The 27,951-nt window shown below is 45.4% G+C and overlaps 1 long non-coding RNA gene across 1 annotated transcript; it reads right to left on the minus strand.

The window, feature by feature from the left end:
• LOC144824737 (uncharacterized) lies at positions 1–27,940 on the minus strand. The gene is made up of 5 exons (XR_013609088.1): positions 27,622–27,940; positions 1,057–1,134; positions 881–969; positions 733–796; positions 1–361 (listed from the first exon to the last, which is right to left on the minus strand). It is a non-coding gene; the product is annotated as an uncharacterized LOC144824737 (long non-coding RNA).
• Positions 27,941–27,951: the final 11 nt, after the last annotated feature.

Consider the following 27,951-nt stretch of genomic DNA (forward strand, 5'->3'; position numbering starts at 1 on the left):
AAAAATCTTTTTATATATATATATTTCTATACTTTTCATTTTGAATTCATATCTCGAAAGAAGATTTTTAGATCAATACATAGATAACATTTACATTACATGTACAAACAATTAAAAAGAGAGAATCAATTCTATATACATGATACCATACAAAGAGCACACCATAACATTCGTACAACTACAACACACATCCTAACACATTCACTCAAAATAGACTCTTCATTCCGTATCTAAGGAGTCACAGATCTTTATGTGAACTGTCACGCTAGGTCGACGCGTTTCAGTGGGATAGGACCACCTTCCTCAGGACCTTTGACAGAACAAAGTTCTCCACAACAGTTTGTGCACTCTGTATGGATATCTGCAATTACAAATAAAATACAATGTATCTATGTCATACACGTGCAAAATAAATGTGCTTCAATACTATAGAGAAAAAACATCTATATCCACAATAATTAATGAAGGACTATCAATATTTACATATTATACATCAATCTTTGTACATTATCTACATCGTTGTTTGCCTATGACATAACACCACATTGACCAATCTGCATGGTTGAGTACTTATCACGAGACAAGCTACATGAGCATCCTTATTCAACTCTAAAAGGTGACTCAAAGATAGAGAGAGAAAGAGGAGTAGCACCTATTTGGACTACACAAGGAGTTGACTTTCTTGGCACCCTACTCACAAAATGGTTCATATTTGTTGACAATTCATCTTACCCTAGCACAAGTATTGGGCGATGGCTTCTATGGAGAATCACTTCAGTCGGTTAAGTAGTACATCCTGTGACAATATTAGAAGATTTATTTTTAATCTCTCTATATCTGAATATAAAGTATCCTACATCTATGTTGCAGATCTGCTTACCGTATTTAAAATCCTAATGCTTCTTGTTTTTCTTTTAACTCTTTATTAGCTGCTCCTTTCATGCAGTTCGCATTTATTGCCATAGAGATCTAATCAAAAATACAAGCAGATACTCACTATATTTCCCTATCAATTTTGAATACGCCGTTGTTTTTTATCACATGAAGTCGACTAACCTCGTATGGTGTGTTGTTCCAGTATCATTTACGGAGTTGAAGACCAATGTTTCACAATATTATATACATCCATTGACGCTGTAACAATATCAATGGTTGTAATATTAGCAAATGATTTTGTTATAAATTTGCGGTTAACTTAATACATTTTATACTCTTCTGTGCAAGCCTTATATATTCCATATATTATATATAGACGATCATTTTCCCCCTTCATTTCACTAGTTTATTGGGAGTCATGTTTTTAGCCTATGTCTCTGTTCGAAAGGAACACTCGTATTGCCAGTTACATATAGACGAGTCAATATCAGGGATCATATTCTCACTTTATTTCACTAGTTTGTTAGAAGACATGTATTTAACCTATGTCTCTGTTCGAAGGGAACACTCGTATTGCCAATAGTAAAGGCGTACCCATGAAGAGCCAATGCCTTACTATTTCTCAAAAAACATTTGTGCTCTCAATTCAATAGACCATACTTAAGCGTGCATTCAGAATTACTCTATGTCCTCCACTCGAGGTTCTTACCCACGTTTGCATCTCGTATTTCCTGGATAACAACACCGCCCGTTCACTTAGACCAGAAAGCTCATTATCCGTGGGTTTAAATAACGTCATTTGCGCGCCTTCCGCGCCCACGTATGGGGAGTTGTTAATTACCTAGCTTTCCATAGCGAATACGCCGCCATTTCTAAGTGTTGTTTTTCAAACTTTTATTGTTACTGTTTGCATAGTATATATGATTATGAAGCTACACACTTAACAGTAAATGAACAGATTATCCTATTGAACTCATCAAATTGTTCTTTGGCTGGGAATCAGAAATAGAATGTCATTTCATACTCTGCGTGTTACTAATTAGAGTACGGACGCCATTTTTAAACGGGAATAACATTCTCGCTTATTTCTTTTTTTGGCTATCTAAACTAGTGAAGAAGATTAATGCTGATATTATCTTTTACCTAAAGTAAAATGTGATTATAAGGTTCCGCATTCATTGCTATTCTTGTAAACAACCAAAAATATTACGAGCAGGACATATTCAAGATGACACAAAATCATTTTTCTGTGTGTTCATTTTTATTCGGCTAATGTTAATTAATGGGGCTTATATTTTATCCTTGTCTTGTTCGTGTAGTATGATGTTAGTATCCGATGTAGATATTATATTCTGGGATCAGAGAGAGCATAATATGACGTAATTTCTTTGCAGTATCGGTCATATTCATATGTTGTACCTCAACTTCCAACAATTACACTAATAAAGTTGATATAGATTATTTAGTGTAAAAAGGGATCAAACCCAATTTAGCTTCTATATGAGCCATCTCGTCCAGAGAGTTAACGGTGATTACATGCCAGTAGATTTTTATTGATTGTCACTATTTCGTTACATACCAGGAAATACTCTCATTGAGGCCTTTCCGAACACTATCCATGTAAAAAATCCAATAACTCTCACGTTTTTTCCTAGTTATTTCCATCAATTCCCCATTCTTGTGTTGTACCTTTTCTAATATACACCACTTCAGGTCAGATTCAACATGCTGAAATTCTAAACAATGTTGTACTAATGGTGCTATCCCTTTACTGGTCCTCACAGCCGACTTGTGTTCGCTGAACCTTATTCTAAACTCCCGTCCCGTCTCGCCTATATAGGCTAAACCGCACGGGCGTAGAATAAAGTAAACAACATTTTTACTCCTGCAATTAGTGAAAGACTTCAATTTTACATTGGCACCATTATACTGAATGGTGTCCCTTACCAGAGCAGATTCACAGGCATGGCAGCCGCCACATCTGTGATTTCCCTGTATCAGGGGTAAACCTGTCAGGGTGGTTTGCAGCTCTCGAACTTTTGATATACTTCTGGTGTGGACCAGCCGGTCCCTCAGGTTCTTGTTCCGTCTATAAGCTATCAATGTTTTAACAAATTGTCCATCATTTTCTACGTCTAGGATTCTCCAATTCTTGTTTATTGCGTTTTTGATCTTATAGTTTAGGGGCGAATGGTTTATGACACAGGTTATCTTTTCATTGGACTTAAGTTTCGTATGTTTAAGTAAAGCATCCCTGTCATAATATTTCGCTCTCTTAAATGCTTGGCGGACCAAACGATGTGGGTAGCCCCGCTTAATCAACCGATCTTTCAATAAATCCCCATGGATGGAATAATCAGATAGCGATGTACAATTGCGGCGAACACGGAGAAATTCCCCAAAGGGGATGGAGTCCTTTTGGCAGTGGGGGTGAAAACACCCAAATTGGAGTATGGTATTTTTTGCAGTTGGTTTACGGAATAAGCTAACTTTAAGAGTTCCCTCATTCCCTTCAATGACTATATCAAGGAATTCTACCTTACTACTAATTCGTAATTCGAGGTGAACTTCAGATTTTTGACGCTTGCATTGAGCCATAAAATGTACTCTTCAAGTTGCAATACATCACCACGCCAAAAAAATATCGTCAATGAATCGTCTCCATAAAAAATCATTTTCAAAAAAGGGGCGGTTTCATTGTAAACATTTTTCCTTTCCCATTCTCCCATATATGTGTTCGCTACACTTGGAGCACAGGAAGCTCCCATGCTCGTGCCTTTCACTTGCTTGTACAGCAATCCGTCAAACTCAAAAAAATTGTTCAAAAGAACTACCTCCAAACATTGAACAATGAATGCATCTGGTCTGTTATCTGGATGCCTCTGAAGAAGAGAAGATACCGCTTGTAACGCTTGACATTGAGGTATGTTGGTATACACTACGCGCCTGAAATGAGACGCACTGCATGAGACCTACACTTCCGGCGCGCTAAGCTCTATGTAATGTCTTCTAGTCAGATTTACCCTCATTTGACCACGCTCGCCCACGCACCTTGGGTGCCCTCGTAATTGCACACACTTCACCCGATCACCCGCAAACAACCCGCTCAGGGGGAAGTTCATCCTGGGCAAGTGCGGGATACATATTTGTATTTATTGTGAATAACATACCTTTTGGCTTGTAATCTTACACACCAATAGTCTGTACCTACTGCGATCCTACCGGTGCCACATCGCTATGTGTATTAAAGACATTACCTACTAACCGCATGAAATTACACCAGTCTGCTGAGGCCAGCTATCACACTGGCCCCCTGATGAGAATAAAGAATTGCCATTTTCTAGTTACTTCTTCTCTCCACAGTGCACCAGAAATACATGTGTACATTTTAAAGACAGCACGCATGATTAGCATAACCTATAGACATATATAACGAATGCTAGTTCCGAGCTACCATCTTTTTTTTCTCCTTTTTACAAAACAGGTATTACAAGACCTTCCTAATGAAGCGTGAACTCTAAGCAGTTTACTCAGGTTGCTGTGTCAATTTACATAGCTACCATCACTTCTTTAAATTCCTGAAGAAAGCCCCCACCGGCCCGCATGGGCGACCAGAAGGGCTGAAACATGTCGACCTATTTTTTTTGGACACTAGGAGTGCTTTAGACTGATAACCCGTCTTCTCGCGCACCACACTGTTTTTATTTACCTCGATTTAGAACTAATTAAAATATTGTCTAGGATATACGAGGCCATCTTTTTAAATTCACTTCACTAGAGCACTAGAAATTCACCCGTTTCTGATCACTTCTGCAATAACCAGTGGTTCATCCTCCGGACGGAGATAAGCATACAAAAATAAGCCCTATGATGATGCGGTCACGTTTTTAAACCTGGCGGAGAACCAAGATATACCGTCACTGACCTATAAACATGAATGAGGGTTTTTTAATCAAAACGTTGCAAACCCTGGTTACTCGGGTCAAGTGATCCATTCCCTATTTGAAATTGAGTATTACTTCAAGGAAGCTGAATTGATCACAGCCTCCTCCTTCTCCCCCCACTTGATTAATCATTCACAGAGGGACCCCAGATGCTCAGTGACATTTAGTGTGATTATAGGTACCGTGTCGGTAGCACCACGCTAGCCACTGCGTTCCCGTTTTACACAGTGAGCAGGAATGCGTCCAAGTTTGACCCAGTGACGTGTGCCTTCGTGAGGACGAAGTTGACTAATAATTGATTCCAGTCCCAGCTGTAGATTGGTGGCAACCATGAATTAATTAATGAAATGAATGGACCTACATTTATACAACTCGACCAGCAACTCAAAGGGCATCCCCGAACTAGCAAGAGTAGACTCTTACATGTAAGATTAACCAACCTAGATTAATCTTGCTTGACAAAAACAAGTTGTCATTGTTATTCTCAAAGATGCAGATCCAGGGCTTTAATATTCCTGCCACATGCAGTGCTGCTTCCGATCTATACCTAGTTAAAAACGCAGCCCCTGGACTCATCTGTGCCGTATCACATGCACGGTATAGTGCCCTCGCATCCCTGTTCGTACACTACAGCTCTGTGATGCATCAGTGCCTCATACAGTACATTGCCCCTGCCCCATACACTACATCTCATCGACCATTAGTGCCTCATGAACCTTACAGCACAGGGCATTGACATCCCTGCCCCATACACCACAGCTCTGTGACCATACCCGCCACATGCACCATTGTGAAAGGGCCACGACCCCTACCTCGTCAACGCCGCGCCCTCCCTCAAGGTCCCGGGTCCCGACATCCGATCCTGTGGCGTCCATAGCGACCCGGACTCCACCCCTCTCTCCCACGTTACAGGAACCAATCGCGATGAGCGGTATCCCGGAAGAACTCTCCCGCGACCCCGGAAGTCCCTCCCACCATCCAGAGGCGGAGCACAGAAAAGACGGAACCGAAGACAACAGGGTGTTCAAGCAGGAAGACTCGTGGCAGGAGACAGCGTGCGGAGAACCCCGGGAGCCGAGCGTGAAGTGGACGAAGAAGACGAGGTCTGGACCGAGGACTGGTGGAGTCCGGTGGAGGAGGCTGGAGAGCGGCCGCAACTCGCGGGAGAGTTGCGGTGGGCCAAGTGAGTACCGACTCCCCTTGTTCAGTGTAAATAGTAGAGTGTACAGTAGGCCATCCCCCACCTTGCACCATCACGGTAGAAATCTGTATATAATCACTGGCACGTTTTTATATACGATCCCCTCACTTGCCCTCCACTCAGTCACCCTTCTGCCCCTCTCCCTTCTTCCTCTTTCCCTCTCTTGATCCCCCCTACCTACCTCACGGTCGCCTGAGGTCCCACACCCCCTGGTGAAAGTAGACGGCATTAAATAGTTCTGTTTATAAGAACTAACGGCCCTCTCTCTCTCTCGTTACCATACCTCCGAGGAGCCACCATCCCGGTGTTCATCCGACCAGCCCCTCTGGAAGCCCTCAACACGCCTTCCAGCCAAGCACCTACCATCAGCGAGGAGCCATCGTCTCGACATCGGGCCAAGCATCACTTCAAGACTCTGTCCTCCCTTCCCCCTCCCCTCGAACTGTGTATTGACAATAAAAATCGACAAAGAGATAGCCCACTACATACGGCCTCCACGCCTGTTATTCCGGTCCGCCTACACCCCACGATCACAGGTGGTGTCAGAAGTGGGATCCTCCGGAAGCATGGAGGCCGCTGTTCAAAAACTGGCGGAGACCCAGGAGCAACTTGGGAAGATGATGGAGCAGTTCCTCAAGACGACCGAGGACAATTACATGACGTCCTGAAAGGCCAGGGCACAGCCCAGGACCAAGCGTTAGGCAAGCTCACCGACGTCCTAGGACAACAAAGACCTGCCACTATTCTACCCTCGGTGGTTCTCCAAAAGCATGTGCCGGGAGAAGACCCGCACTACTTCTTCACTAATTTCGAACGACTGGCTCAAGCCGCTGCCTGGCCCCCTGACCGTTGGGGTCACTATCTGGGTCCTCTGCTGACAGGCGAGTTACAAGCGGCATACCAACAGGCCAATATCCAGGGACAGACCCCTTATGGTGACATCAAGACCTGTATCCTAGAACGCCTGGGTATCAACGATGAGACCTATCGGTTGAGGCTACGCCAAGCCAAAGAAGGGCCACAAGAAACCCCTCGGGCCCTGTCTTTTCGTATCAAGGATCTGGCCGATCGTTGGCTGCGTTCCTCCACGGCCACAAAAGAAGAAATACTCTCCAAGATTTATCTGGAACAGTTTTTAGCCTCTCTTCACCCTACCACCCAAAAATGGGTTTGTCAGCATGCCCGCCTCACCCTGGAGAACGCTATAGAGATCGCCAGCGCTTACAGTCGAGCACAAGACTATCAGAAACCAAAAGAGGAACATACACACCGACCCCAACCCCATGGTCACAACCGGACCCCGAGACCTTTCTTACCCTAGAAACAGGAACCCCCTCCTCTTTTTCCCTACCCTGTTATGCCTCGACCACCTCCACCCGGTCCTCAATGTTATCACTGCGGGGGATATGGACACATTGCCCGAATATGCCCCCAGAAAGAAGAACCGATGGAGGTGGGTCTCGCACGGAACTTTGTCTGCCTTCCTGCGGAAACCACCCCTTCCAAATACCGCTGCCCCGTGAGAATCGATGGACACCCGGTACTAGCCCTGACAGAGAGAGCGTGCTCCGACCCTAGGAACTTCCTAACCCGGTGGGACCAGTGACTGGTACAGTAGCCATTCAGTGCGTACACGGTGATACGAAACTGTACCCCACCGCCCGGATAAGGGTTTAACACCCTATGGATCACGGAAGCACGCTGACTGTGGGTCTTATACCCACTCTTCCTGAGCAAGTGATACTGGGCAGCGACTACCCTGGTCTTCCCCGTCTTCTCCATGACACTACCACCTCCTTAGAAAAGTGGTGGTCGGAAGCTCCGTTTCCCCACCACCATCCATCCACAGAAATAACAGCCAGACCGTACAAAACGAAAACCCAAAAGAAGAAAGAGAAGAGGAACTATGCTACGGCTTTCCCCATTTGTGTGGAGGAACACCCCTGGGAAACAGACAGGGAATTCCGTGCTGCACAACAGGAGGATCCCATCCTACAGGACGCATGGGGACGTGCACTGGACAATGAGGATCCCCTACAAGTCGGTCCATACTTCTATAACAAGAACGACCTTTTGTACAGAAAGGGGGGGGGCCCAACAAACACCACAGTTAATAATCCTGGGGCCCTTCCGCGATAAGGTATTGTTTCTCGCCCACAGTCACCTATTGGGGGGCCACTTCAGTGATGAGAAGACCGGACAGGCGATCCTGGAAAAATTCTATTGGCCAGGCGTCTATCAGCAAATAAAGCAGTACTGCCGTGCCTGCCCGGTCTGCCAAAAGAACAGTAGATATCGCCCCCCCCCCCGAGTACCTCTGCAACCCCTACCCCTTATTGACATACCCTTCAGTAGGGTGGGGATGGATATAATAGGCCCCATGTTACCGTCCAGAAGCGGGTGTCGGTATGCTTTAGTCCTCGTCGACTACGCCACCCGTTTCCCTGAAGCTATACCCCTACGGCAACCCACCACCCAGACCATAGCCAAGGCTCTAGTCTCTATCTTTTCCAGGGTAGGCTTCCCTAGGGAAATCCTGACGGATCAGGGGACCCCCTTTGTATCAGCCCTCATGAAACAGGTATGTTCCCAATTAGGCATTAAGCAGATAAGATCTTCCGCTTACCATCCCCAAACGGATGGCCTTGTTGAGCGCTACAATGCCACCCTCAAGATTACCCTGAAAAAATTATTGGCCCTGGAGAGCAAGAGGTGGGAGGAGATGTTACCCCTAGCGCTGTTTGCGATTCGCTGCAAAGTCCAGAGTTATGAGCTATTGTATGGGAGACCCCCGCGAACCCTGTTAGACATGGCCAGAGAGGCATGGGAGGCCGAACCTGATCGAACCAGACCCCTCCCTGAGTACGTTGAAAACCTCAGAACCCATCTGGGTGAGATACGAGACATAGTGCGGCAGAACATGGTGACCGCACAAGCGAACCAGAAACAACAATATGATAAGGGCACAAAACCACGGTCCTTTCTTCCCGGTGATCTGGTTCTCCTCCTGATGCCCTCCTCAGACCACAAATTGCTGGGTCAATGGCAAGGCCCCTTCCCGGTCCTACGGCAGGTGACGCCGGTTACTTATGAGATAGAAACAGACCCTACCCGACAAGTCACCCAGATATACCACGTGAACCCATTGAAGGAATGGGTAGGTTCTCGTCCCGTTCTCTCTGGCAGAGTACCAGAACCGGTCCTCTCCTATGAGGTCTGTATGGATTCAGATCTGACGGACAACCGGAAACAGGAACTCCGTACCACCTTGAAGTCGTTACAACAGGTGTTCTCCTCCTACCCTGGCCACACGACTGTCATTGAGCATGCCATCCTAACAGAGCCCGGTAAAACAGTACGTCAGCGACCCTATCGGGTCCCTAAGGCCCGCAGACCTGTTATCAAGGAGGAGATAGCCCAGATGCTACGTATGGGGATCATAGAACCCTCTGTCAGCAGTTGGAACTCGCCTACTGTGTTGGTGCCAAAACCTGACGGGTCGATCAGGTTTTGCATCGACTTCCGCGAGGTCAATAAGATCTCGTCCTTTGATACCTACCCTTTGCCTCGTGTTGACGAGATGATTGAACGCATAGGGAAGGCCATGTATATCAGCACGCTCGACCTATGCAAAGGTTATTGGCAGATCCCCTTAAGACATGAAGACAAAAAGAAAACTGCATTTTCTACACCCGAAGGACTGTATCAGTTCACTGTGTTGCCCTTCGGCCTTCACAGCGCCCCCGCCACTTTCCAAAGGGCCATGAACCAGGTGTTACGGCCACCTTCCCAATACGCGGGGGCCTATTTGGATGACATAATCATCTACAGTGATGATTGGGACCAAAACTTACGCCACCTACAAGACGTCATCTCATCCCTGGGTTCCTATGGGTTCACCATTAACCCCTCAAAACCACCTTAGCGGCCCAAACAGTCAAGTACCTGGGTTATCTGTTAGGCGAGGGAGTTATCCGACCCCAAAGCAATAAGATTGCCGCCATACAGTCCATCCCCTTTCCCCAAACCCGGAAAGAACTTCGCGCATTTTTAGGCCTCCTAGGGTACTATAGGAGATTCATCCCTACCTTTTCTCAGACCGCAGCACCCCTAACCGATCTCTTAAAGAAGTCTACAAAGACGGAAGAGGCACTAAGGCAACCTGACCCCTCTTTGCTACACGCTTTCAACACCCTTAAGCAGTCCCTGATGTCTGGTCCTGTGCTCATCAGCCCGGACTATTCCCGATCCTTTATTCTCCAGACTGATGCTTCAGAACAGGGCTTACGGGCTGTCCTCTCTCAAAAAGACCACAACGGAGAGGAACGACCCATCCTCTTTTTGAGTAGGAAATTGTTTCCCCGAGAGATGAACTACGCCGTAGTAGAAAAGGAGGCTCTGGCCATCAAATGGGCAGTAGAGAGCCTCCGCTACTACCTGGACCGACGAGACTTTATCCTATACACCGACCATGCCCCATTGGAGTGGATGGCTCGCAATAAGGGACACAATGACCGCGTCCTTCGTTGGTTCCTATCCCTACAGCCCTTTCGGTTCAGGACTTTACATCGGAAAGGCGTTGAACAGGGGAACGCCGATTACCTATCCCGATACCCCCTCCCTCCAACCCGATCAAGAAGGACAGCTAGGGGAAGGGGATGTGAAAGGGCCACGACCCCTACCTCGTCAACGCCGCGCCCTCCCTCAAGGTCCCGGGTCCCGACATCCGATCCTGTGGCGTCCATAGCTACCCGGACTCCACCCCTCTGTCCCTCGTTACAGGAACCAATCGCAATGAGCGGTATCCCGGAAGAACTCTCCCGCGAACCCAGAAGTCCCTCCCACCATCCAGAGGCGGAGCACAGAAAAGACGGAACTGAAGACAACAGGGTGTTCAAGCAGGAAGACTCGTGGCAGGAGACAGCGTGCGGAGAACTTCGGGAGCCGAGCGGTGAAACGGACGAAGAAGACGAGGTCTGGACCGAGGACTGGTGGAGTCCGGTGGAGGAGGCTGGAGAGCGGCCGCAACTCGCGGGAGAGTTGCGGCGGGCCAAGTGAGTACCGACTCCCCTTGTTTAATGTAAATAGTAGAGTGTACAGTAGGCCATCCCCCACCTTGCACCAGCACGGTAGAAATCTGTATATAATCTCGTTTGTAGTCACTGGCACGTTTGTATATACGATCCCCTCACTTGCCCTCCACTCAGTCACCCTTCTGCCCCTCTCCCTTCTTCCTCTTTCCCTCTCTTGAACCCCCCTACCTACCTCACGGTCGCCTGAAGTCCCACACACCCTGGTGAAGGTAGACGGCATTAAGTAGTTCTGTTTATAAGAACTAACGGCCCTCTCTCTCTCTCCTTACCATACCTCTGAGGAGCCACCATTCCGGTGTTCATCCGACCAGCCCCTCTGGAAGCCCTCAACACGCCTTCCAACCAAGCACCTACCATCAGCGAGGAGCCATCGTCTCGACATCGGGCCAAGCATCGCTTCAAGACTCTGTCCTCCCTTCCCCCCGAACTGTGTATTGACAATAAAAATCGGCTAAGAGATAGCCCACTACATACGGCCTCCACGCCTGTTATTCCGGTCCGCCTACACCCCACGATCACAACCATACAGTCAGGGCCCTTGCATTTCTGCCCTGTACACTGAAGATTTATTGTTACTTTAGTAGCCATGCCCCTGTCGCCCCCACCTCACCTCACCCCTCCTGTCCCCATCCGCAGCCTCATCTGTGCGGCCCTCGGCCACAAACCAGACTGTACTTTTGGCCCCCGAGAAAAAGGTTGTGAGTACCCATGGTTTAGACCAAAAAGATTTCTTTTGAAAATATTGTCACAAAAACCCTTTAAAATCCATTTTTTTTACCATTAATTTAGAGAGGTCTTTGCCCAAAGATTATCGCCAGAGGTCATGCTGATTTGTTGGTTTGCTGGTTCCCAATACAGACTTCACTCTCAATCGGAGAGATGCATCAGGCGAGCCAACTATAGGAGAAGAGGGCAGTCGTGCGGGGATTCCTGTCCTTGGTAAAGCATGAGCTTGTTCTTCCATGACAGGACTCTGATAACAAACAGCCATCCTTGCTGTTTCAAAAGGTATGATGTGCACTCCATTTCAAATACTTGACAGGCAGGTATATATATGATGGTTTAGCCTACTACATTAGCATAGGGTTTAGAAATATCATTAGGGTTTAGGATGCAATTTAAACGTGCAAAATAATGTTTCAAAATTTCTTATTGTTTTCATTAATGACAACAATTGTATTCTCCTTCTGTGCCATTGTCGTATATTTTATCTGCAGAAGATTAAGGATTTTAAAATAAACTTTTAATACTATAGTCCCGATTTCTTAGTGCTAAGTTTGAGTGTGTTGTTGCAAGACAAGCACATTGTTTTGGATTTCCACAGTATCCCTGAACCTCTTTAAGGAGGCTGCTGATAAGAAACCTGAAAACACTAGCCTGGGCAAAGAATAGCTAGGTGGGTTTGTGTTAGTGCATCAGTTTGCTGGACAGCTCTAATTCAGCGCACGCACTGAACTGAGTCTTTGCACCATGGGTCTGAGATCCCACCCCTGCAGTTCTAGAGGAATTCTCAAGAATTTGTATCAACTAGACCTAGGTGATTAAAGAATATGGCCAAGGTATAGACTGGGACCCCAACTCCTAGACTTGACACAATACAAGAAAATGAAAACTGAGGCAGAGTGAGAAATAGCGGATCCCTAGAAGAACTGATTTAAGCAGGCTGCAGCAGGGTGGTGAAGCTGTTATCCATGCTGAGTCTGAAAGAGGCCTCTATGGTAAGACAGGAAAAATCCACAGCTGGTAACCAACACCATTGCAGTGGAAGGTGCAAGGGCCCCAATGTCCTTTAAATATGGGTGTTTTTTGGAAGACTTCCTTGCCAAACCTCTTTCCAGAAAGTCCTGGTGTTATCACAGTATTACGAAAGACAATCTATGACTGTATGAAAAAATGTCCTATGTTTACTGCATTTTACATTGGTAGGTGGCCATAGGCAGATGTTTAATATGTAACAGGTCACACAGGGTATCGTTCAATTGTCGGTTTGAAATTGAGCAATGATTAAAGAAGTACACATTGTTTGGGGTTGTTGTATCATTTTTAGTGATGTTGAAACAGCATCCTTGCCTATGGGCCACTTGTTTTGGTAGACTCTATTGAAGTGTTCCTCCACGTCCAGTCACAAGTGTCATACCACCATGTTCAGGAATGTTACAGCATGAATGGAAAGCACCACGTTCAGTGCTGTGGATGGTCAGTGGTTCAGGGTTGTGGCACTGTACGTTTGTTGTGGTGCCCAGGCATACAGAATTTGCCTGAACGGTTCTAGGTTTTCAAGGTTTATTCTAACGTTCCAACAGTTTTCAATAAAATAAATGCTTGTCCCAATTTTGAAGAGAGGCTCATTTGTGTGCAAGCACATTAGAAAACAATGCAATGAATGCTTTTGTTTCCAGTCTTTTCTGTACATCACACCTCCACAGTGAGTTATTGACTTGAAGACTACCCTATTGTGCTGCTTAGTTCATTATTTATTTAAGAGGGTTCAGTAAGCATACAAGAATACCCTCAGGTAAGGTACAGGTTTGCTTGCCTTCCTCTAGACTTTAACACACAGTCTGGAGAGGGACAAAGGGGCAGTTTATCTAATGAAAGCATTATTTTGATGTGTTTTTCTCTGACAGGTTGTAATTGAAATGTGCACAATACTGCTGTATTAAGATTTAAAAAGGTGACCTGAATGTACTCCATTTTGTTCTATATGTGATGGTTTCAAATAATTCCCTTTACGAATCTATGACAGTAGTAGGTGTCAATTGTTTGTCTTCTATCACTGTGGTCTGACCCCTTGTTTTTAGGTTGAGCCTAGGCAGCTCGTGCGCTGTCTCTTGGAGACAAGCTGTATTCACTTTGTGGGCTTACAGCCTGCACATTGCCTTTTTAATCGTCACTTCGATTGTCGTTCAAAAATACTTGCTTGTTAGGGGTTAATCCTCTCTCTTTGTCCCTCCTTTTTGTGTTTGGTTTCCTCCCACAGAGCACAGCCCAATTACTGTTAATATTATGTTTCTCTGTTTGTGTGTTCATTTGGGGGACTATATTTTTCTTCTATTCCTATTTGTGTCACGGTTTGCCCATCTTTGGTGGTTCAGCTTCGAAGCCCATCACTTAATCTCCCCGTCCCGTACAAATACCAAGATTAAATGTGAGACGTCACTTAATCTCCCCGTACCATGCAAATGCTGAGATGAAATGTCAGACGCTTCAGATGCTGTTTTCGAAATTGCCTCTTTAATTTTCTCTGACTTCAAAGTGCGAGGATTTCCCTCAACTCCTTCCTGCTTCACTGCTTGTTGCTTTAGCGAGCCTCGGTCATAGGACCTTCAGCATCCCAAACTTGCAGCACAATTAAGGGCAAAGCATGGGCAACTCCTGTCACATTTTCTCTGACGCTTGTTGATATAATGTAAACTCGAGCGACCCGAAAGTGTTGGAATCCTTAACATGAGCGTTAGTTACATTACAAAAAGTCTGATAAATGTTTTGGGGCATTTTTATAGAGCGCAAACTCAAATGACTCAAAGGTATTAGAGCGTTTTACAAAAGCGCAAGTTACATTACACAACGTCAGGTTAATTTTGTTGTTTCTAGGTGCGCAGAGATTATTTAATGCTGGTGCTGTCCCTGTTTATTCATTATTTCCCCTCTACCTGGCAAATGGGAGACTTTTGTTGTAGCTATGTCCAGTGCTCCTATACCCAGGGGGGTGGGACAGAGGGCGTGGTTGGGGGGCTTGTTGGTAAACGGACGGTGTGAGCAGTGTTTTGAATGGACACCTCTGGAGAAAGGTGTCTGGTGAATAGAGGCCTGGGTGAGGAGGGATGTGACGCTTCCGCCATTAGAAAGTACTTCACTGCTTTATTTCATAGGCTGTTCAATACTCTAGTGATGCAGTCGCACATAGAATGTGTTAGTGCTGTTGACTTGCATCAAGGCACTTGTCTTTCTGTCTGTGCATTAAAAAGCCTTGGAATGTGTCTATAAATCTTTCCTGAGGCAAACACGTATTTTGGAATCATACTGCATGACCCAATAACTAGTAATTGTATAGCTCTTCAATCCCTGGTGGTAAAGCACCAAGGATAATGTGCTATATGGCAAAAGGCGAGACCTATTGGCCATGACAATGCTTATTATATCTGGTTACTCTAACGTTTGTGTTACTAGCAAAGCAAGGAAGGTCCAAGGATTACAAGGCTAACAACGCTTAATAAGCTGGTTTCATAGGTAAATGGAGACACACTCAAAGCTCTGGACCTCTTGAGCTTCGTAAAGGTAAGCGAGTTTAAGAAGGGGAGAGTGTGTACTCCGTGAAAAGTCAGTATTGTGCTTTTTGGGATAAATACCCGTTCTTTCAGATTTTCATATAGAAGACACGACCACTTCAAGTTGCGGTGTGACATCTTTATTGTTGTATTGTGAGACATGGACAGCCTACACGTGTTTCGCCCCCTAATGGCGAATTGCGCCGGGGCTTTCTCAAGGCTGTGGAGAGAGACAGATGAATTATTTGAAGTGCTAAGAGATTGAACTTGACCCCAAAGAACGGAAAGAGACCACCTGGAGTGGAGAGTGGTTGGTGTGTTTTCGATGGACGAAAACAGTAGGAGCCCATTATTTTCACTGTACTTGCAACAAGGCTCACTTTTAGATATGCACTGTATAGTTCGTGAAGGAAAAGTGCGACAAGCCACAGAGAGAGTGGTTGTGGTTACAGATTAACGTGTAGTCTTAAATAGATCCAATTAATAGATTTGTGCAAAGAGTAAGGTAGTAAATGGGACAATTCGTACAATGTCAAATTGAAAAAAGCACGTCTCGGTGTTATACCAAGTCTCAATTCACAACGTTTATTAATAGATATTATTCATAAACCTGTGTAGCACTGCCCAGCCTGGAACACGGCTTTCTTTATATTGAGCAAAGCTGACTGTGAGCATTTGGTGCGCTTGTTTCACTTCCGGTTATTCTGCCTTAACTTCCGGGCCGTAAGAGACTACCGGAAGACTCGGGATTCAACCCATGAATATGCTGAATGTCGAGAGCCGCGGGCAGGGACCGAACTGCAGCGACTAGCCTTCCGTAGTAAGTAAAATGCCCCATGTGGGACTGTGCTCGGTTTTCACAAAACCGTGGTTAACTTGTGAACAGTTTATTTCTTGGTAAAGCGCGACGGGCGCGTTTTGAAAATTTACGCGACCCTGCAATAACCCGAGTCTTCCCTAGTAAATAAATACTCCTTTTGGTTTATGATCGTTTAAAAAAATGTGGCTGCCTTGTTATTTTCTTTATCTGTTGGCAAAACAAGACGGGCGCGGTTCTGGAAACACACGCGATCCGCCAACAGATTTGGGCTTTTCCTTACATTTGTTCGAATTTTGTTTTCCGTTAATATTCAGGGTTTTTAAATAATCGGCCTCAAATAAGAAGCCCAACGTTAAATTATCTGTTTTTGTATAATAACAATCTTTTAAACTTCTTTGAAAAACTGACATGTACTGTATCCAATGAAGGATAGTTTGGACACCGTGTATATTTTAAATATAGCTGGTTAGACCGTATCCGTAGCAAACACCATGCATGTGATATTTGCAGATAACCCTACTTCGCATTTAACAGTCTGTCCTCCAACTTACTAAACGCAATGTATGTATGTAACACGCCATGCTACATGCATTATCCTGATGGGGTTGAAAAGTACAACGCCCATTTTAACAACCAAAAACGAGGATACGGTGGGTAAATCAACACCAGATACCATCAGGGCATTAGGGTCTAAATATCCAAATACAAAATAAATTACCTTGACGTGTAGAATATACAAGTTAATCTTGCCAACCCAACCCCAACAGTAGGGATTTATGGCCTATCACTCACTAAAAGAAAGAACGTTAAATACATGAATATGCTGTTTTATTATGCACTTTATATATTCTCTCATATAACATGCATGTCTCTTAAGTACTACTGATGTGGTAATATGCACGTACTGTCAATACTACTGTTGTGGCAATACTAGGTTATAAAAAGTCTGTATCCTTTAGCAGATCTTACAGAAGAATATTGAATTGCGAGTATTGAAACTCCTGTTTTGGAACTTTGATAATATGGAAACAGTTGTATTATACGCTGCATTTGTGTAAATAGTTAAGTTTTTGCATGTCAATTTTCATGTCTATTTTTTACTCTATTTTATTACCTTTGTCTTGGACCTTTGCACAGTTTCCTTTCCGTGTTGTCACAGGCGACTTAGTGGCCAGTCAGTCTGTGGCACCCGTGAATGTATCCACTTTTGGACTTTCCCTAAATCACTTCTTCTCAGGTCCCATTTACTACCTTACTCTTTGCACAAATCTATTAATTGGATCTATTTAAGACTACACGTTAATCTGTAACCACAACCACTCTCTCTGTGGCTTGTCGCACTTTTCCTTCACGAACTATACAGTGCATATCTAAAAGTGAGCCTTGTTGCAAGTACAGTGAAAATAATGGGCTCCTACTGTTTTCGTCCATCGAAAACACACCAACCACTCTCCACTCCAGGTGGTCTCTTTCCGTTCTTTGGGGTCAAGTGCAATCTCTTAGCACTTCAAATAATTCATCTGTCTCTCTCCACAGCCTTGAGAAAGCCCCGGCGCAATTCGCCATTAGGGGGCGAAACACGTGTCGGCTGTCCATGTCTCACAATACAACAATAAAGATGTCACACCGCAACTTGAAGTAGTCGTGTCTTCTATATGAAAATCTGAAAGAACGGGTATTTATCCCAAAAAGCACAATACTGACTTTTCACGGAGTACACACTCTCCCCTTCTTAAACTCTAACGTTTGTGTCTGTGGCATTAGGTTAGGAGCTATACCACAGCTTATTCTTACAGTGATGTGGCAGCAAAATCAACTTTACTGTATGGGCTGTAGGAGTGCCTAATCCTCATACATGCCAATATTTAGAAACAGATAAAAGGGATAATTAAGAAAAATTGGTGGAAGTAATTTTCCCTTCAACTTGCTTTGTAGTAGAGGACATTTTAAGTCCGAGAAAGGTAAAATTCCATAATGTATGTGTTAAAAACATTGGGACTCATCCGCCTAAATAGAGACGGTTGCTAAGTATTAATACTGAGCAGAGCAGGCCTTTAGCAGGGGCGAGATGGGCAGCTGCAGTCGGCAGTAGGAGTTCCTGCAGGGCGGTGATGTGGGGAGGGGCAGGGTGGGTGGTAGTAATGTATGGATTACGGAGTTTAACAGGTAGGTAAACATATAATTAAATAAAACAAATTTCGTTGCGCGCTCTGCATCACCAAATGCGATGCAGTGGGCGCAACAAAATTCGTTTTATTTAATTATGTTTACTTACCTGTTAATCTTCATAAACCATACATTACTACCCCCCACCCTGCCCCTCCCCCTCCCCACATCACCACCCTGCAGAAACTCCTACTGCCGATCGCGGCTGGAGATGGGCTCATGTGGAGGGTGACAACCTGCAGAGGGGCGCACAGAAGTGTATGCATTAAGGTCATGAAAACACCAGCAGGACACTCAGTTCCAATGATTTTGTTTTAATTACTTTTAATAATATTTTTCCATGCCACAGGTGAAGTATTTAACATCCCACAAACCCCGTTCCTTGCCCCGTCCTGCTATTTACCTTCCACCACTATAGGCGGTTGAGCCAGTGAAAGCTCAAGCCAGATGCTTGGCGTTGGCTCAGGTCAAGGCCCTCTTGGACTCTTGAGCCAAAAATAAGCTGAGCTTTCATGTGGCTTTTGCCTGCCAACCACACACTACCATCACACGCCAGGAATTAAAAACAAAGTATAACCCTTTGATGTTTAAACAGAGAGGAAAAGATTATTATCCAGTGGCTGAATTGCATAATAGGAAACCAGAAAAACTAGGATCAAACCTAACTATCTTGTTTGAAGCGTTACATGCAAGAGTTGCTCCTAGCCTCTATTACCACAGATAGCATCGTGGAGGCCATTGATGCCTTACGTGGTTCTTCGGCCCCCGGACTGGACGGCTTCTCTGCTGACTTTTATAAAACATATAAAGACCTTCTAGTGCCTCGACTGGTTGAGGTCTATGCGGAAGCCTTGGATGTGGGCATCCTCCTGCCGACGTTTTGTGAAGCGGTGATAATTCTATTGCCTAAACCAGGGAAAGACCCCATGCTTTGTGGTTCATATAGACCGCTGTCACTGATGAACACGGACTACAAAATCCTAGCCAAAGTGATAGCAATCAGGCTGTCGCTTCTGATGGAATTTATCATCTTTCCCGTACAATCGGGGTTTGTTCCACATAGGTCCACATCTCTTAACCTCCGCACCTTATTTACGGTCTTACACCGTATTGACCCCGTTACTCCAGCCATGGCAATTTTATTGGATGCAGAGAAAGCATTTGATTCTCTGGAATGGCCCTTCTTCCTTTCTGTCATGCGCCGTATGGGCATGCCGGAGTGCTTTATTGCAACAGTTGCCCTTTTGTATTCCAGGCCCTCCGCCCGGCTACCAACTTAATGGTGTATTGTCAGATCCCTTCCCTCTATCGCGGGGCACAAGACAGGGTTGCCCCCTTTCCCCACTATTGTTTATTTTAGCTCTCGATCCCTGGCCCGGCAGTTCCAGGAGAATCACCTCCAGCGCGGGTTACAGTTTCGAACTGGTCCTTTATTGATGTCCATGTACGCAGACGACATGATATTATATGTCAGGCACCCCCACTGTAATCTGTCCCCATTAATACGGGAAATTATACTTTTCGGAGCATTCTCAGGACTAAATATTAACTGGCACAAATCTGTAATTTTTCCACTTACTACCAGCACTGCACCCTGATCTTTTGACTTTCCGCTGGAATGGTGCGATGACTCCGTTAAATATTTAGGTATACACATCCACCTAGACACTGCATTGATGATACGCCTCAACTATGGCTCTGCAGTCTCCGTGTTGGAAACACAGATTAACCGCTGGATTAATCTACCTCTGTCCATGGCCGGAAGAGTTGCGATTATTTAAATGGTGGTGCTTCCACGTTTTTTGTACTATTTTAATAACATACCGGTTCCCCTAACCAAAGCCTTCTTCAAGCAACTTCGCTCACTTCTGCTCCGATTGGTCTGGGGTGACCGCACGCCATGTGTCAGCTGGAGAGTCTTGACCATGCCGACAGACAAGGGCAGGCTGGGTGTACCGGCCTTCTACTTGTATTATTTACTTGCCCAATGTGCCTATGCCTATTCTTGGTTCCACACGGACGCACGTATTCCATACTTACGTCCAGAGGCAGATTTAGTTCTCCCTAGACAGCTTCTCACACTTCTCCCCACTGGCTTCCCTCGAGACCCGCGCGATATACAAACCGTTTCCACCACATGCTGGGCCTGGATTAAACTGCGAAAACTTTTAGGGCTCGATGTGCTTTACTCTCCGGTATTGCCCCTTCCCAATGCCTCCCTTCTTCCCATTACAGAGGAGACGTTGGTAAAACACACCCTGCAGAAATTTACTATCGGCACTGTGAGACTTGGCCCTTTCCCCAAAAATGTTCGCCTTTTATTTCCCTTTTAAATCAGAATGCCCTCATGGTAACAACAATGTAAAGGCCTTGGGTGGTGGAGAATGCCCTGTGTAGTTTAAAACTAGTGTTAAAATGCAGGTGCCTTATACCCCTAATATGGCTGCCACTGACCACTGCTGCTGCAGCGTGGTTTAGTGGGCGCATTCTAGTGGCCAGGGCCTGGCTGGAACCCCTCCAAACAATGTATAAACTTAGCCTGCCAGCCTGTCCACAGGTAGAATGGTGGAACCTCCTGGAAGCCTCTGGAACCTTCTGGAAGAGGTGAGGTGACACCAACTGCCACCACCAACTGTCAACTGGCAGTATATAAGGAAAGGGAGGGAAACTTTCCTGAGGAGAGGGACTGAGGGGAGACCTGGGGAAGTACCTACGCAGGAGGATAGGCAGTGTCTTATGATGCTGGAATGACAGGGCCTAGTGTGCTGCTTTACAAGTATTGAGGCATCCTGTACCCCCCCCCACTGACCTAACCCCGCGGCAGGGAACCCCCAGGGACCACTTGAAGGGATTGGCTGAGAAGAACTTGGAACACCAGCCACCAAACTATTCCCCCCTTCAAGGAACAAGAAACCAAGCAACAAAACTAAGGGCGTAAGGAACATCACGCCAACAAGAAACTAAGCTTCTATTTACAAGGGCGCAAGAAACATCATGCCAACAAGAAACTAAGCAACCACAGGACTTTTTGAGGAACTACCCAGGTATTGGCGCTGTGTCGCTCCCTGTGCCCCCCCTGACGCCACCTGGGGTCCTTGAGTTAACCTGCCGCTGCTGTGTGGCTTGTCCTGTGAGCTGCCTCTATTTTAAAGCAACTACTAATGAAGCGCCAACCTAGAAACTGCCTAAGCGCTACATTGCCTCTAAGCGCTTGACTGGTGAAGAATTGCTGTGTCCTGTGGGAGCGCTGTGAATTGCCTGCAGGGCTGTGGAAGTTGCCCCCCCTGCAAAGCGTAGTGAAGTGCCTCAAGTGCTGGAGGAGTGCGGTATCCTGCCCCCCCCCCCGAGCAGCACGGAAGCCGGGTAGAGATCCCGGAGAGCTCCCTGAGGAGAGTGAGAGCCCTCCCTGGGCCCCCACCAGCGGAAACACCAGCCCCACAAGGCCCAGACATTGCCGGAAACCTCCGCAAGGGGCCCGACCGGCCCGAAGAGTAAGGTAATCCTCGGGGAGGAGGGCGGGAGGCCACAGAAGGCCCCGTTGTGCCCCCAGCACTACCTGAACTGGGCGGAGGCCCAGATTGACTGGTGGGCCCTTTAAAGTTAACCCCTGATTGGGGGACGTGACTACTTGTTGCCTAAGGCCTGGGTTAACTTCGCCATAATGAAATACTGGGGTTGTTATTCTAAAATGTTTTCCCTTTCATGAGGAAATGCTGATCTGTGAAAAAGGAAATGTTTAGTCCTGTTAGTTCTGCAATTCTGGAGGGCCTATTTGATGACATGTTAAATCCCGCCTAGTGCCAGGTTTCCTGAAACCCCTACAGCCAGGTACTAAAATGTTCTGCCCCCAAACGTAGGATATGTATATTTCTGTCTAAGGCAGTGTTGTCTGAATGCTGTTAGCTGCCTCAGAAAGTGGTTATCCTTACCTAAGGAAAGGTGTTTACTTTACCCAATGGAAAGCTTGTTCATGCTCCATGAAAATGCCTATGCTGGTTCAAAGAGAGTAATTAACTGGGTGCCTTAGGTAATGGGGCGCTTAACCCTATGTGGTGAAATGTTTCTGGGGTCACATGTCATGTCTATTCCAGCCTCAGGTGTTGTAGTAGTTTAACCTAGTTAAAAGAAAGGTTGATTCTTACCTGATGAAATGGGTAATGCTGGTTAAATGAAATGTTCTACATTTACTTTTTCAGGAAGTCTTTTCCCTGTGTGAGGAGAGTGATAACTTTGACCTATAGTCAGTTATGATACATCATTTATCTGTTTATGAGATGTTTTACTCCTAATATGGGAGAAGAGTTATGCACAGCCAATGTTCCCTCTAATATGGTGTTTCATATTCAAGGAAATGTTTGACCTACACTTAACGAATTGTTTTATTCCTACAGCGAGAAGAGGTTACTTCATGAATGTAATGTTGATGTATAACCAATGGGAAGGTTTTCCTTTAAACCGTTGAACTGCCTAATGTTTATTCTTACTAGGAGTGTTACCTAAAAGGGTTATTCCTGATTGAGGCAACAGTTAAACCGGCACAAGGGGATATTTATTTATTTTGCAATGTTTTCTCCTAGTTAGTGCTGGCTAATGCAAGGGTTATCTGGGCCCAATGAGAAGTTCTCCAAAAGGTATGCCCATCCTTGCTATATGGAATATTTATTCTTAGTGAAATGTTTTCGCCTCTTTAGGGCTGTATTTATTGACTGAAACCTACAGTTATTTATTCACCTATTTATGGTTGGTGAAACATAGGTGAAAACCCTACAGGAACAAATGCCATGTTTTTGGTTGTTTCATCAATGCATTTTTTCAGGTACTGACCAAAAAGCAAGGCGTAGGTCGGGCCTGTGTCCCACTAAAAATGTATTTAACTATTTATTGATCCAATATTTAATATTTATTGCAGAACGGATATTTATTCATCCAATATTGATTGCAAGTCTTGAGACACATGTATTTTAAATGAATTTATGATTTCCCTGATCCTGCTCTATCTATCTGATTATTTATCTTAATACAAATCACTTGTTTTTATACAAGCTCTGGAGTGGAGTCATTTATTGCGTACCCAGGTTTCTGTCTCAGTGTGAGTGTGTGCTGCATGATCGCTTAACACATGTGCTTTCGGATGCCTACCCGCTCGTGCCATGCTACCCTAGGGGACTGGTGACCCCAGTTCCAACAGGCACCCTCTGGGATCTTTTCCCCGATGGTCACGTATTCTCTGTGACAGAGGAAGCCCGATTCACTGACCGCCCCTTTATGGACACATTTATCCTCACCCGGCTTCGCTCAGCATTGAGGGCATGTTTCCCCTCTTTCCTCTAGCCCCCGAGGATGTCCCCCCTCTTACGTTAGTGATACAGAGCACATCCAACGCGCACCTGATCTCCAAGTTGTATAGGCAATGCGTTGCACTTAAACCTAGTGATGACTCCAAACTCAGGGCCGAATGGGAGAGTGACCTGGGCGGTTCTATTTTGGATGAGCAATGGGCATATTGTTGTACGGCCACGACAGATGTCTCCCTGAATAGTCGGCATAAGTTGCTGCAGTTAAAATTTCTCCGATGGATGTATTTCACCCCGGCTCGTGCACATAGAACAGACGACTCCCTGCCTCACCACTGACGGAAATGTCTTTCCCCTTTTGCAGATTTCGCACATTTAACATGGATTTGCCCCAAGATACATCAATACTGGTTAGACGTTCACGCTACATTGGGGGATATACTCTCTATGCCACTCCTGCCTACTCCTGCCTACTCCTGAGATTGCACTGCTGGGATATGTTGTAAATTTCCTTAGGAACATTCGTAAATTGGCAGTGCTTGGCTTTATGTTGGCCAAGAGGGAAATAGCATTGCTCTGGGGTAGTAGAAGGGTCCCCACTCTCCGATCATGGTTAAACAGTTTAGCATTTTGTAATACAAACTGCGAGGAGTTCAGCACTTTACTCCCCCCCCCACCTCTAGAACTATTGATATAAGGGACCCCTATCGAGACTACCTCTCCCGGCAACGAGTGGCCCAGGAGGCCCTGACACAATCCGGCATCACCCCGACCGGGGTGGGTTGAACCCCTTCAATCTCCGCATTGGGGCAGTATGGTGCCGGAGTTTGCATCACTATTTAGCTGTTTTCCTTCTGTTGGCATTATTCAATATACATAAGTGTGTCATTGAAGTGATGTCCGCTCGGTAGGATGTCTTTGATATAAATCAATGTTGAGATATCGTGGTACTCTTTTCAGATTTCACTTTGGTATTTGTCATTTCTGTTCATATTTCATGGATATGCTTTGCTGCATTGTCGTTATTGTCACTATTCGATATTACTTTGCACTGTTGTTGTCTGAGTATGCTTTTATTGTTTTTATTATGTTTATTTTATGATGTCCCTGCATTATTTTCACTTTTTTTGTCATTCATACTCCTGTGAAACTTTAAATAAAGGTTTTTAAAAAAAACTATCTTGTTTGACCAAATAGTGGGATTCTATGTAAATATTTCACTTCACTGAACATCCCTTTTCTTTGTTATCTCATAAGACAGCACTTTCAAATAGGTAAATTGAGGTTGTGCACTGTACAAAAATCTCTTTTGGTTTATTTAGTAGAATATAACATTGGTCCATCTATAGTAAGAATAAAGGTCACATATAGGGCACAGATCACAAATTACTTGTCTTTTAGATCATTGTTTGCTTCGTCTTCAGGGTGAGGTTAAAAATGTCTGTAAGTTAATGCTTAAAAACTTTCACGTTTAATAACTACCTCTCAATGCAATGATATAATCAGTCACACTAATGTAAAACACTTATGTGCATTAAAATACACTTTTTTTATTTTAAAGAGACTTTATCATATCAGCACCCCACCTACTTCAGCGCTGAGTTCGCACGGGCTCTTAGACCCAGACCAGACCCTTGGCTCACCCACCTCTACTACCATGCACCAACATACCCCGACCCATCAACTAGTTTGTTAGAGGTAATCTGCTGGTGATTAGGTGAGGTGGGTGAGGAGCAGAGATATTTGTGTTCAGGGGCCATTCATTGCCCAGTCAGGGACTGACCTAGGGTGGCGAGACCGGTGCGACTGCACCCAGTGCTGACTTCTGGTGGCCGGCATCGTGTTTGAAGCATATTGTGGTTTTAAAAGCACCTGCTGCTGGGTTTGAAGCCTACAGCAAACAGGCAACAATAAAAATGTCAAGATAACTGTAGAGAGATCAGAGGTTTGTCTAGTGGAAGTTTTGATTCAGGGTTAGGTAGAGCAGAGGGTTAACATGCCTGCTGCAAAGAACATGTACTATTCAAATCACAGAGTGCATATAATGTAAATAGGTCAGTTGGGGCTGCTTTTGTCTGAGAGATCCTTTGTTACTTGCAATTTATAAATTATAATACTGACATAGAACAGTGAGCTATTAACTGTCATCAAAGACCTGCATGCAAACTGCAAGGTATATATTGAAGCGTTATGATTTCTTTCCCCAAAACTTGTATTATCCTAATGTTGGAAAAGGGTTAATTTGGATAGAAATCAATTCTGATTATTAAAGAGAACACCCAACCAAGGTGTTACGTTTTAAATACTTAGTTTGTGCTTCTCCAGACCAAGCACTCTTAAACTATCCTGCCTACCAGTACGGGTGATGTGACTCCTACTCCTTGTAGTCCTCTGTCTTATGGGACATTTCCTATACCCAGATTTACACACCTGTGATATATTGTGTGTGATGTTCAGTGCTCTGACACCCTATACCGGTATCAGCGGCAGCGGCGCTAATTAAATACATCTGAGAGAGAGCGGTTATGGAGACACGAGCAGTGGCGGCTGGTCCATAGGGGCGCCGGGGCAGCGCCTCGCAAAAGAAACTGCTCACTGCAGTTCCGGCCGGCAACAGGAATGTAAGCAGATGAATTGCTTTCACAATTCGTCTGTTTACATTTCCAGGCCGGCCTGTGCTTCACTTGTGAAAGTGCGCTTGTCAACGCACAGCGCACGCAGGCAAGCCGCTAGAGCAGGAGTCCAGAAGATGGGCCATCTGACTGCGCATGTGAGTGAGGAGCGTTGTCCCTCACTCACATTCACGACCCATTAGGTATGCTGCGCATGCCTAGTTTAGTGCAGGCGTCTAAAGATAGGCTCATGTTGGGGCGGTGACGTGTTTTTTGTAATGTCGCCCCATGCCCTATCAAATGCTAGCCGCCCGGCCCTCGTCGCATCCAATCTCCTGATTTGGCACTGCAGTTAGTTTCCTGTTGAGCGGCAAAAGAAAAGAGCGGGGAGAAGTTAGTTCGCGGGACCGGAGGAGATGCATGGTAAATTCTATTCATTAAATTAACTCTCGCCCCTTCATGCCAGCCGCGACGGGTCAGGGGGTCATTTGCATATGCTTAGGGTGTGAAACACGTGTGGGTGCACACAAGGTACGATATGTGGCGAGTCAACATATAGTAATACTCCAAGATTAAACGTAAGTGCTGCCACCTTTTCCCGACTGCTGTGAATTAATAAACGCTGCATCCTAGACGCCACATTTTCACTGTAACAATGATGAGGTTTTATGGGTGACCACTGACCAGAGAGGTTTCAGAGGATTGGTTTCACATTGGTTTCCGGGTTATTTAACACTGTTAATATTTCTTGTAATGGCAAAAGTCGGCGCAGCGGCACCCATTCACTTTGTTTACTTACGATAACCTTCACAGCAAAAACGGTTTATGAACTTATTACTGGGGCTCTGCAAAAATCCGGCGACCTTACATTTTAAGAGCATGTCTGTTTTTTATGTGTGTATCAGAATGGCCTGATAAAATATGAAATATAATCTTCAGCTTGTATCATTAATATGCTACTTTAGGGGTATAAAAGAACGAGGTTGTGAGGCCCACTGAGTTATCACCAACGTAGAGAGAGAAAGACAGACGGGGCACCAGACAGATACTCAGAGAGACAGTGAAATCGACAGAATGACAGAAAGTGACAAAGTAAGGCATTAACAGGCTTACAGTGAAAGACACAGACACAGAGATAGAAAAGCAGACACACGTAGAGTAAAATACAAGCAACCAGTAAGATACAGGCAGGCATACGGAGTGGAATGGAAAAAGACAAACCAAGACAGAAACGTAACATCGGCAGAATGACTTTTCGAGAAAGAAAAATGGGAACAGTGACAGGCAGGACAGCCAGTACAGATAGAACAGTTCAGCATACGTTGATTCGTTCTGCATGCGCCTCACCACTTTCAAATTCTACCAGCCGCCACTGGACACGAGGGGCACTCTAAAGGGTGGTAGTGAGGGAATCCTTGGCGGAGGTGGTCGTTGGGAGGCGCCAACTAACATTGTCGCACTGGGCAGCGCTAAAGCCGGCCTTGGACCTGTGAGCACAAAGGGTCCTGTTGTCTCACTTAATTCATCAGCAGCAGCGAGGGTGTCACACTTCTGTCCACCCAGGACGCTACTCTGGCAGAGGCTGGTTCTGATCGTCGGTCCTCACGTCAGATCAGCTGCGCGCTGTGCCCAGCGGGGTTTACGTGGGAGCAGCGTGATCAGCTGGACGGCCGCAGA

Source organism: Lissotriton helveticus, chromosome 3_1, assembly GCF_964261635.1.
Source record: "Lissotriton helveticus chromosome 3_1, aLisHel1.1, whole genome shotgun sequence".
Lineage (NCBI taxonomy): Eukaryota > Metazoa > Chordata > Amphibia > Caudata > Salamandridae > Lissotriton > Lissotriton helveticus.